This window comes from Kogia breviceps, chromosome 14, assembly GCF_026419965.1.
Source record: "Kogia breviceps isolate mKogBre1 chromosome 14, mKogBre1 haplotype 1, whole genome shotgun sequence".
NCBI classification, from domain to species: Eukaryota; Metazoa; Chordata; class Mammalia; order Artiodactyla; family Physeteridae; genus Kogia; species Kogia breviceps.
The window spans coordinates 89,934,449-89,945,803 of record NC_081323.1 but is presented as its reverse complement, the minus strand read 5'-3'; the positions used below and the strand labels follow the sequence as shown (position 1 = coordinate 89,945,803).

Below are 11,355 nucleotides of genomic sequence, written 5' to 3'. Positions count from 1 at the left end.
TCCTCCCAGCGGGCTGACCTCTCCCTTCACCCGCGCCCGCCCTACCGAAGGGCGTCCTTTTGAAGTGGGGCAGCGGCCAGAGCTTCAGTTTGGTGGGGGTCCTGTCGTGTCCCCCAGTGGGAGCGCCCTGCCCCCGGGAGCCGGGGTCTGTCGGCCCACGGAGCCAAGAGTGGGGGAGGGAAAGCACACGTCACCCACGTGGGTCCCGACATGTGACTGGGGCCCCTACTTTCCCCGCTGTGTGTGTCCAAACCTGCTCCGACTGGCGGGGGAAACAGCCCCGCGCGGCGGCCGCAACCAGGAAACTAGATGAGGCTGCAGGTGGAAGCTCCCCTGTCCTTGCCCCGAGGCCCCACTGCCCACTCCTCGCCGCCGCTGGCCCTCTGGCTTCTGTCCACAGACCAGATAATTACGACGAGCCCTGCACTCCCCGCACCCAGCGACATCGCCCGTCTCCCCGTGTGCCCCCGTGCTGTGCCCCCGCAGAGAGAGGCCTTGGTAGCCGCGTGGCTGAAGTGTCCTGGAGACCGACCCTCCACCTGCAGCCAGGGAGGGAGGCGTCCTTGTCACCTGCCCGGTGGCTGAGCCAGGGTCGGCTCCTCGTCCTTCAAGCCTGCAGGGCCATGTCTGGGACTAGCCGCTCTAGGTCGGTTTCTAGAAGCAGAGCCAGAAGCAGGAACTCTCGGCGAGTAATAAAGGACGGTCCCAGGAGAGACCTGAGGGCAGCGGGCGGGGTGGTGGAGGCAGTTAGGTGGGGGTGTGGTTTCACCCAAAATGCAGCCCAGCCTGGCCCGTGGGAGCCCGGAAGCATAAATGGTATCGGAGGATCTGCCCCGCCCGTGACACGGAGCGGGGAGTTCGGCCCTGCATCTCCTAGGAATGGGCCACAGGCCGCTGCAGGGGGTGGAGAGTGTAAGTCCCAGCAGCCCCGGGGCGCCCAGGGCAATCCTCCAGAGAGGGGCAGAGGTGTGGGATTCAGCACCACCCCCGGCAGTGGCTGTGACACAGACAGGTAGACGGGAGGGACCAGGCGGATCCGGGCAGGGCACCTACAGCATCGGCCCCACCCACCCACCCGAAAGCGGCACCAACTTACATGACCACGTGTGTAGGTTTATTTTGACTTATGTTTTGAATGCTTACTTAGCAAAACACATCAACCTTTCTTCTTTCTTTATAGCTTCCGTTATTTTCACAAGAATATTCATAGCAGCCCAAAGTGGAAACACCCCAAACATCCATCAATAGATGAAGGGACAAACTGTGACGTCACCAGCGAACCAAACGCTGCTCGCACAAAGGGGAGCAGGTGACGGAATCGGTCACGGGACACGGCGTGAACGAACCCGGAGCCACGCGCTGCACACGAGGCGGAAGCTCTTTCTACGATGCCATGACTCCTAGCCCACTCCTAACACGATACAATCCCATACTTTCTTTTGGTTTTTAATGGATCTTTTTATCTTTAATACTCTGGAGTCTATTTTGGTCTCTGGCATATGAAGCAGGGTCTCAGAAAATCTCTTCCAGGTGGTTGACCGGTCCAGCAACGTTATCAAAGAATCCCTCCTGGAGCCGCGGTGCCGAGAGACGCCGCCCGCGGCGAACACTGGCCGCTCGCCCGCCCTTGCGTCTGTTCCTGGAGCCTAAGCTCCCCGTAGATCGGTCTGCCTGGTCCTCTCCAGACTCCTGCTGTTTCGGTTAGCGGGGGCGCACGGTCATATCCCATAGGGCAGGCCCCCTCGTGATTCTTTCGTGTTCTCATGTTTTTCTTGGCTGTTCTCACATACACATTCTTCCAGATGAATGTTAGAATCGCTATATCATATTCCAGAAGTCATGCTGGGCTTCTGTATGGGATTGCTTTAAATCTATAGACTAACTTGGAGGAAAATCACATCTTTACAATGTTAGGTCTTGTGATGCGGCAACATCATAACGTTCCCCTTCTATGCAGGGTCTTTTTTATATGCCCTGGTGTCACAGACCTCGTGTGCGTGCGTGCGTGTGCGTGTGTGAGAGAGACAGAGAGGGAGAGGGAGGGAGAGGGAGAGAGCGAGAGAGGGAGAGGGAGAGAGGGAGGGAGGGAGAGAGAGGGAGGGAGGTCTGCCCAGCAATCATTTCCATGCCCTCCCTCTGGTCTGAGAGCCCCCCTTTCCTGGCAGAGAGATTCTGGGGGTACTGTCCCCACCAAAGGCTTGGACGGCGGGAACGAATACCCGCCAGTTTGAAGCCTCCAGCTGCCGGCCACAGCGATGGGTTCACGGCACAAGGAAGACCTGTGGGTCCCTCCACGAGGCTGGACACCTGGACGCTGGGAGAAGGGCCTGCACGTCTCTGGAACCACCAGCGGTGAGGATGAGCCGGGTGTGGGGACAGCTGCCCGCACGAGAACCGCGACAACGGAAGAGCCAGCATGGATGGAGCACTTGCCCGCGCCAGACGCTGATCTCCGAGCCTGACAAGCACCGGCTCGTGTCAACTCCACAAGAGCCTGTGCGACGGACAGAGGGGAAACCCAAAGCGTTCACTAGCCGGTAGGAGCCCGGCGCTGACCGGTCAAAACGGGCCTCCCGACCGGCGCGTCCGAGCCGCCTCGGCCCCGGGGCCGGAGCGCGGTCCCCCGCCGCGCGTGGGAAGCAGCCTGGGAGCCGAGCATCACGCAGGACGGGCCTTGCGGAGCGGCCCGAGGGGCGGCAGGGGACACTCGGGGGAGAGGAGCCCGAGCCCGAGCCCGGCTGGGGGGCCGGCTGTCCTCCGCGCGCGGGGCGTCTTGGGGGGGACTGGCCCTTGTCGCCGCTGGGACGCGCTGGGGCGTCGCCTGCCGTCGGGGGAGGGGGGCCGGCTCTCCCGTGAAGACCCCGCCGAGCCGCGCTGCTGCCGTCAAGGGGAACGCGGCGCCTCTAGAAGCCAGAAAGGCCGGGGAGCGGCTCCTCTCCCGCAGCCCCCGGGGGTGGGAAGCACAGCCCGGCTCGCCCCTCGATCTCAGCCCCGTGAGACGCAGTCCGGACTTCCCACGGGACCTGTGATAAATTTGTTATTTTGAGCCACTAGTTTTGTGGTACTTGGTTACAGCGGCCCTGGGAAAGCGGCCTCCGTGCTTCTAGAGTTTACTTCGAACCTGCTGTTTTAACAGAGATAAGACAACCCCGCAGGGCAGGGCCCGAACAGTGACCCCGCTCGGATCCAAACCAGCGCGGCCTCGCTGTGAATTCGGCCTTTGCGGCGCTGGGGCCAAGCGCGACCAGGGAGCCAGTTTCCGAAGGACTTCGGCCAGGACACGGCTTCTGTTAAAGACCACGGAAGCAGGCCGAGCCGACTGTGAGTTTGCTGCAACCGGGGACCTCACGTCGGGGGCTGCAGCAGCGGAAACGCACCCTCGCTCTCTCCTGGAGACGCCGTGCCTGAGCTGGAGGTGCCGGCAGGGCTGCTTCCCCCGCAGGCCGGGAGGGAGGGTCTGCTCTGGGCCTCTCCCCGCGCCGCTGGCGGGTTGCTGGCGACCCCGGGGGCCCCTGGGCTGCCAGGTGCAGCACCCCGTCTCTGCCACCATCTGCCCACGGCTTTCTTCCCCCGTCAGTGTCCCCTCCGTATAAGGACACTGGTCGTACAGGATTAGGGCCGCCCCAAGGACCTCAGCCTAACTCGTGACATCTACAAAGACCCTACTTCTCAATGCGGCACGTTCACAGGCGGTGGGGTAGGACTTGGACATCTTTGGGGGGAAGCAACTCAGCCCATGACATACACATAAGTACTGAAATTCAGCCGTGATGGCAGAATTGTTGAGAACTTAGACCAACGAGAAAACTCCTCCTGGGAAGGAGTGGGTGTCAGGGGTGCTGCTGGAATCGCCAGCACCTGGTGATAAGGCAGACGGACCCGAATCAGCTTTGTTATTGATTTTAAGTCCTCCACAGCGCACGCCTCCCCTCCCCCAACCCACGCTGCACCTGGCGCCCCGCTTCCCTGCACAGTGACGGACGCCCGGTGCAGCCAGTGTCCCCAGGAGGGCCGACCGTCGCCCAGAGAGGCTGGGGGAGGGGAGGGGAGGCTTCCCCAGGGAGCATGAGGGGCCTGGGACGGACCCGCGGCGTCGGTGTGTCCTCTCTGGTGCGAGGACGCGCTAGTCCACCGTGTGGACGGACCCTGGCTCGCTCACCCCTCTTCACCAGCTGACGGACAGACAGGGGGTGGCCTTCTGGTCTGGGCAATGAAGAAGGCAGCCTCTCCACAGAGGAACGGATAGAGAAGATGCGGTACATGTATACAATGGCACGTCAGCCATAAACAGAGAACGAAATAAGGCCACTTACAGCAACGTGGATGGACCCAGAGATGATGATACCTAAGCGAAGCAAGCCAGACATAGAAAGACAAATACCATATGATGTCACTTATAAGTGGGCTCTAAAACATGACACAAATGAACTTATCTATGAAACAAAAACAGACTCACAGGCACAGAGAACAGACTTGTAGTTGCCGAGGGGGAGGGGAGGTGGGGGAGGGATGGATTGGGAGTTTGGGGTCAGCAGATGCCAACTAGTATATACAGAATGAATAAACAACAAGGTCCTACTATATAGCACAGGAAACTGGATTCAATACCGTGAGATAAACCATAATGGAAGAGCATATGAAAAAGAATACGTATATATGTATGTGTGTGTGCGTATAACTGAATTGCTTGGCTGTACAGCAGAAATTAACACAATGTTGTAAATCAACTATACTTTGATAAATTAAAATTAAAAACGAAGCCTACCATTTCAGGTACATATTTTTGTGTGACCACCAGTTTTCGGTTTTCTAGGGCAGATATTTTTGATGGGATGACGAGAAGCTTAAAAGCCACCAGGGGTGGCTTTTAAGGCCACCGTACACTTAATAAACTGTTTAAGAACGGTTGGTGGTGCCATTTTGCATTCCCTCTGGCAACGAAGAGCTGCCCGGCTCTCAACACCCACTGGCACCTGGTTCTGCCAGTTTTATTGTCACCATTTGATAAACAGGTAGGGCCATCTCACTGTCATTTCAACCTGCATCTCCCTAAGGGCGAACTTGCTTAGTTCTCAGGCATTTCATTTGCTGTCCGCATATCCTGTTTGGAAACATGTATGTTGTGATATTTTACCCATTTTAAAATTTGGTTTATTTTCTTATTGTTGAGTTTCGAGAGTTCCTTATATATTCTGGACACAAGCTGTTTGTTAAGAGATGTGATTTCCAAATGTTTCCTCCCCGCCTGTGAGTTATCTTTTCATTCTCTGAACAGTTTCACAGAGCAGATGTTTTTAACTTTGATTCAGTCCAATTCATCAATTTTTCAAAAAACTCTGCCTAACTCTGAGGTCACAAAGATTCTCTCCTATCTTTTCTTCTACAGGTTTTATAGTTTTAGGCTTGGCATTGGGGTCTATCATCCATTTCAATTTAATGTTTGTAGAGAATGGAAGAATAGATCAAGGCTCTTTAAATGTAAGTTTTTCACCAAATATAGGAAGTTTGGGCCATGATTTCCTCAAATATTATTTTCCATGCCAATTTCTCGCTCCTTCTGGGACTTCCGTGAGAGGCATGTGGGGCCCTGTGGTGTTGCCCAGTCATCCTCGAGATTATGTTCATTGTCTCCAAGCTTCTGTCTTCTGTCCTGCACAGCGATGATTTCTGTTGACCCGCCTCGGGCTTCCTGAGCCCTCCCCCCCGCTTCATCTCCATTCTGCTACGGAGCCCATCCCATGATTGTTTTTTTTTTTATTTCAGATACGGCATTCTTTCAATTCTAAACGGTCCCTCTGGTTATAGTTTCTAGTTTCTACGTCTCTGCAGAGAACCTCTACCTCTCCAGGCACCTCAGGATTATTCACCTCATCCTCACGATGGATGGTTAGAAGAGCTGCTTTAAAATCTTTAACTGATCCTGACCGCTTCTGGGTCGTCTTGGCATTGGCATCTGTTGGTTGCCTCTTTCCTTGTTCTGTTTCTTCTGTGAGTCGAGGAATTCGGGATTGTGTGCTGGACGCTTGCATACTGTGCTGGGAGACCCTGGGTCCCAGCTAACACTCCCGAGGCTGTTGCCTTGTCATTGCCGCTGTGGCTCCGGCAGATGGACCTGGTTAGGCCCGGACGGCGCAGTCCAGCTCTCCTTGTACAGGCCGTGGTCGGTGACGGGTTCCACTCCAACGCCTTTCCCACATCGCTGGGCTCCATCCGGCACACGGGCCGGGACTGGGGAGATGGTTCACGTCTTGAAGTCTTTGATGCGCTTCTGTGGGGGCCTTGGCCACACACGGCGCTGGGCGTGTCCTCCTGAAGCCGCTCACCTCTGGGATTTCTCTCACACCCTCCAGCTCTGTGGCGCCCCTTCCCCTGGCCTTCAGGCTCTCTCTCTATCTCCCCTGGGGTTTACCGCCAGTGCTGCCACGAGGTGCAGGGACGGGCCCACCCGGGGGTCAAAATGGGAATCAAAGGAGGAAAAGCCAGCCCCGGACTCGCCCTTGTTTCAGGTCATTACTCAAGTTTGAGTTCAGATCCTAGGCAGCCTGCCGTGCTACTCGATGCCGACCTCAGACGGTTGCATTTGACATCCTCTCTGGAATTTTTCACTGCGATCAATGTGGGAGATAAACCGTAGCTGGATAAACAGTTACTGTGGCTACTCCACAGCTGGGATTCGGGAACCAGAATTCGGTGCACATTTTTTAATCGGCCCCCCACTGGGCTCTTATGAGTTCCAATATCTTTTTCCTTTTTCATCGAAAAGTATTTGATACACACACAACAACATGAAAATGTATACGTAAACCATGACGTTTAACAACAGAACAAACACCTGAGAATCTATGATGCTCCTGCAACCGTCCCGCCCCGTCCCCTGCCAACAGAGGTGACTAGTCTGAATTAATCTTTACTATCATTACAATTGTCTCTCTTTATGCTCGTGCTACTTATGTGTGTATCCGTAAATACGGTAGTTATTTTAAAGTTATTTTTAGACGTAAAAATGACGTCACAGTACATCTATACTTTTACAACTTTTTTTTTTTTTTTGCGGCACGCAGGCCTCTCACTGTTGTGGCCTCTCCCGTTGCGGAGCACAGGCTCTGGACGCTCAGGCTCAGCGGCCATGGCTCACGGGCCCAGCCGCTCCGCGGCACGTGGGATCTTCCCGGACCGGGGCACGAACCCGTGTCCCCTGCATCGGCAGGCGGACTCTCAACCACTGCGCCACCAGGGAAGCCCTTAATTAAAAAAAAATAATAATAATTATTTGTTTACTTTTGGCTGCGTTGGGTCTTCGTTCTGGTGTGCGGGCTTCTCACTGCGGTGGCTTCTCTTGTTGCGGAGCGCGGGCTCTAGGCGCACGGGCTTCAATAGTTGCGGCTCGTAGGCTCAGTAGTTGTGGCTCACGGGCCCAGCCGCTCCGCGGCATGTGGGATCTTCCCGGACCGGGGCTCGAACCCGCGTCCCCCGCATCGGCAGGCAGACTCTCAACCACTGCGCCACCAGGGAAACCCTGCACCTTGATGTTTTAATCCCAATTTTGAGATTCACGTACTGATCCCGCCGCCACACGCCGCGCAGCTTGGGCCAGGCGGCAGCCCCTCCTCCTCGTCCCTTGGCACGGTCGCGAAGCCCCGAGCCGGCGGAAGCCCGGGGCTCACCACGTCGGCCGCGCTCCGCAACTGGTTCCAAGGACGGAAAGCGCTCGGTTTGCTCAAAGCCCGGCAGGAGAGGAGGCCGGCCGAGATCAACCGGGAGTTCCTCTGTGGCCAGAAGTACGGGGAGGAAGAGGACCTGCTGGAAAGACTTGCAGCCTTTAAAGAGAAGTACCTGGAGTTTGACCTGAACGCTGAGGGCGAGACGGACCTGATGTCCTTAAAGGGGGTGATGGAGAAGCTTGGGGCCCCCGAGACCCAGCTGGAGATGAAGAAGAGGATCTCGGAGGTGGTGGGCGGGGTCAGCGACACCATCTCCTACTGAGACTTTGTGAGCGCGATGCTGGGGAAACGGTCGGCGGCCCTCAAGCTAGTCGTGATGCTTGGAGAGCAGCCCCAAGCCGGCTGCCCCCTCCCGAGAGAGGCACTGCCAGCGGGCCCCGAGGGCCCCCGCCGGGACCTGCCCCGCCCTCCCCACTCCTCTCCCTCCCTCCTGATCTCACTGCCCTCCTTGACTCGCTGCCATGTGTCTTATTTGTTCTGTCCGGTTGTCGCATGTGTTTCTTCATCAGCAGAGCCAGTGACCTCTTCCTATAGCATCAATTACCGCCTTAAAGGGTCCTGGGTTGGGGACTCCCCATCGCCTCCTTCTCTTTTTCCCCGCGTCTCCCCTCCCTGTGCAGAAGGGCCGCCGTTAAACCAAACACCAGAGGAAGCAGGGCCAGGACAGGGAACCAGAAGCCTGTGATTCCCGCACTGGAAGCTGGCACTGTTCGTCCTCCCGGGTCCCTGCGCTAAGTCCCGGGACCCCCAGGGCCCTCAGGCCCTCTCGGAAGAGCCCGGAGTCAGGCTAAGGCTGCAGGGCCCCGTTAGGGGATCCTCGGACAGCTCTGTGGTTCCGTTGCTCTCGGGGGGGCCAGGATGTGGCCACGCGGCGTCGCACCTCCCCGGCAGGCCCCTCAGTCCACGCTTCGTCTTATCCTCAGTGACGAGACAGGAGGAGAAAAGGAGAGGGACCTGCAGTTTGAGCCCTTCGAGAAGGTTCCAGAGGAACGCTCTAGCCTTGGCCCCTGGCCACACCTTTACAGGCAGCTCAGAGGAAGGGTGCAGCTCCCCCTGAGCCTTGCTGGGGCTTCAGAGGCAGAGGGGCTCCAGGGGCCTTGGGGGAGGGCATTCAGCTCAGCCTAGTCCCACCTTTTAGGGAGGAAACCGAGGGCCACAGCAGCACGAGGACGCAAGTGCCCACGGCAGAGAGAGGCAGCGCCGCTGTTACGCCAGGAGCCGAGAAACAGGTTGCCTTTCTGAGCCCGATCGGCTTGAGACCTGACTCTGCTTCCCCGTTTGCCGCCACAGCTTCCCTACACCATTCATTCATTCATCCTTCACTCATTCACTCCGTCACTCGGCAGGTATTTATTGACAACCTAATATAAGCTTTAAGGCCCCCCACTTGGCCCTGACATGTGCCATGTCCAATGTCTAATTCATCATCTGTTCTAGGGCTCCTACTTCTCTGGCTAAGGGCTCAGCTTCTTAGAGGTCCAGCCGTCTCCTTTCCGAAAGACCAAATCTAACTAATGTAGCCAGGAGCTCGGGGACTGCCGAGTACGGCTCTGTCCCTGCCGTTCAAAAGGAGGCAGCGCGTCGGGCAAGTTCAAGTGGATGCAGTATGCGTGTGCGTGTGTGTGTGCGTGGTACTGGACCGGAGATAAAACGGACAAACTTAAAAAAAAAGATTCCTGTGTTGACACACGTGGCTGCATTTCCGTGCTGTGGTCCACAGTGTGAACAGACGTCAGTATATGCTTATCCACTGTTCTGTTCATGGAAACCGAGGCACTTCCAGGGCCTCGCTCCCGTGCGCGGGGATGCTGCACCCCTACCCCGCGCCAGCCCACGTTTCCTGGAGCAGCTGCAAGAGTGCCTTTCGGGTTTGTGCCGAGGAGCGGGGTCGCTGGGCCAAAGGCATCACGTCGTCAGCACGGCTAGAGAACTTGAAATTATTTTTCAGAAGAGCCGCCCCAGCTTATATTCCCTCAAGTGCACAAGCTTCTGCAGCCCTGCAGCCCTGCCAACACTTGGTCGTGTCAGGCTTCATCACCTCTGTCGACCTACTGAGTGCAAATGGTACCCACGGAGGCTTCCGCGTCTCCCGAGCGCGAACGGGATGGAGCGTCCCGGGCCGCTCGTGTTTTCTTTCCCGTGAAAGCCCGCTCACGCCCCCTGCCCGCTTCTCCGTCGGGCGGTCATTCTTTGGGGGCTTTAGACACTCTTCACTCTGCGTGCTCACCCTTCGGTGGTTATGCGTGTTGCAGGCGTCTTTGAGCGTGACCTCTGTGTTCACTTTCTCTGTGCTGCCTTTGGACGATCAGGCCTTCTTACTGCTGTTAGGGTTGGATGGACTAATTTACTCCCCTGCGACACGTGCCCTTCGTGTCGTGTTGCGCTTTGCTCTGTTTAAGGGCCATCCCGTTCCCGCCTCCCCCCCCCAACCCATAGGGGTAACCAGCTGTCCCAGCACCGCCGGCTGAATAGCCCATTTGTCCGGCCGATTCGTAGAGCCACCTTTGCCCCACGTCAGGTCAGCACAGGCCCGAGTCGACTGCCCTCGCTGCCTGGGCCCTGGAACGCCATCTAAGCCGCGGCAGAACTTCACGACTGATTCGGGGCGCTGTCCCAACTCCCATGACCCTTTGCTCTTTCACACCAATTCTAGAATCAGCCTCTCAAGTTCCATGAAAATGCCGCGTGTGCTTCCAACGATTTGCCGCTATTAGTGCTGCGGAGGTTTTGGGTGAAGGAAATCGTACGTTTCATGTTTCTAGGGGTTTTAGTCAGGGGTGGATGTTACTTTCTCTTTTAAATGCTTTTCCCTCACCTACTGAGATGGGCAAAGATTTTTCTCCTTTATTTTATCACCATGGAGAAAGGCATAAATACATCTGCCTAAGTTAAAGCTCCCTCTCATCACAGGGAAAAACCAAATTTGGCGATAAAATGTGATATATTTTTTAATGCTACTAGATGGTTTGCTAAAATTCTTTTTAGAATCTTGCATATATGGTTATTAGAGATTGTCATCAAGTTTCCTTTCTCTGATTGTCTTATCTATTTGGGCATAAAGATTTTCTAATCCTCATAGAACTAGCCAGGGAGTGATCACTTTTGCTCTTTTCCAGAACACTTTGAATCAAAGACTGGAATCATTTGTGCCTTGAATGTTTTGCTAGAACTTGCCCATAAAACAGGCTGAGCCTAGTTTTTATATTATGGAAAGATTTCTGAAATACTGATTCAATTTTTGTCGTTATTATAGCACAGTTCAGGTGGAAGCTGTTGAACCTGTTTTGTATTTTCCTGGAAACTTGTCTATTTCATCTATATTTTTAAATTTATAGGCAAAAAGACGTTCCTAATATTCCCCTATTAACTTTTAAATCTTTCCTGTCATCTGCAGTAACATCCCTTTCCCAATCCTAATAGTTTTATTGGCGTTTTTCATCTTTTTAAAAGTTGATCAGTCTTGCACACCGTTATCAGCTGTATTAGTCTTTAAAAAAAACAACTTTATCATTTCTCCCCTTTCCATCTTTGTTTTCTAGTTTACTAAATTTTTTTTTTTTTCTCAAATTTCTCTTCCATTCTCTTTGGAACTTTATTTTTTCTGTGCCACGCAGCTTGTGGGATCTTAGTTCCC

The 11,355-nt window shown here is 55.2% G+C and overlaps 1 pseudogene; it reads left to right on the top strand.

The window, feature by feature from the left end:
- Positions 1-309: 309 nt before the first annotated feature.
- LOC136792606 (allograft inflammatory factor 1-like pseudogene) lies at positions 310-9,305 on the top strand (annotated as a pseudogene).
- The last annotated feature ends 2,050 nt before the right edge of the window (positions 9,306-11,355 follow it).